Source organism: Wasmannia auropunctata, unplaced genomic scaffold (assembly GCF_000956235.1).
Source record: "Wasmannia auropunctata unplaced genomic scaffold, wasmannia.A_1.0 LD336060.1, whole genome shotgun sequence".
Taxonomy (NCBI): domain Eukaryota; kingdom Metazoa; phylum Arthropoda; class Insecta; order Hymenoptera; family Formicidae; genus Wasmannia; species Wasmannia auropunctata.
Window position 1 is genome coordinate 219,393 of NW_012026830.1, and position 578 is coordinate 219,970.

The 578-nt window shown below is 34.9% G+C and overlaps 1 protein-coding gene across 4 annotated transcripts in view; it reads right to left on the bottom strand.

Moving 5' to 3' along the window:
- LOC105450498 overlaps positions 1–578 on the bottom strand; it is a 32,748-nt gene that overhangs the window by 12,177 nt on the left and 19,993 nt on the right. The window lies entirely within an intron of this gene.

Here is a 578-nt window from a genome sequence, read left to right on the forward strand (position 1 = left end):
TCCTATCATCCAATAATTAACTCCTTTTCCACGCATTAGAATTTGGTTCTTCTCCCATCTTTCACTATCCCTTCTCCTTCACTTTGTACTTTAAACTCTTCCCCCTCTACATACGTCCTTTTTCCTCGTTGGAGAGTGTCATTGTGTCTCTGACTTTCAAACTAGGCAGACAATGACGTTATATGGACCTTCTGTTCACAACGACAGTACAGGTAATAGAATTTACTGTTCTCACATATTCTATTGTCAAAAATAACTATTTGATCGGGTATTCAATTTTTGTTCTTAAAAAGCAAATTCATACAACCTATGACCATTATATGGGTTATTTTTTCTAACATTTGACGAATTTAATGACTAGAATCTCGCTCTCTTCTACATGACTTATTTGGACGACATTGACAAATACAAGATGTTAATATACCGCACAACCCCGAGTATTCCGCAAGAAATTATCACGTCGTTATAAGACAGACATCGGATATTCAACTCAAATATGTCATATAAATAGACATCCGAAAATGGATTTTTTATAATAGCGAAACATGCCTAATAGTTTTAAGTCTCTACTGTTGCGA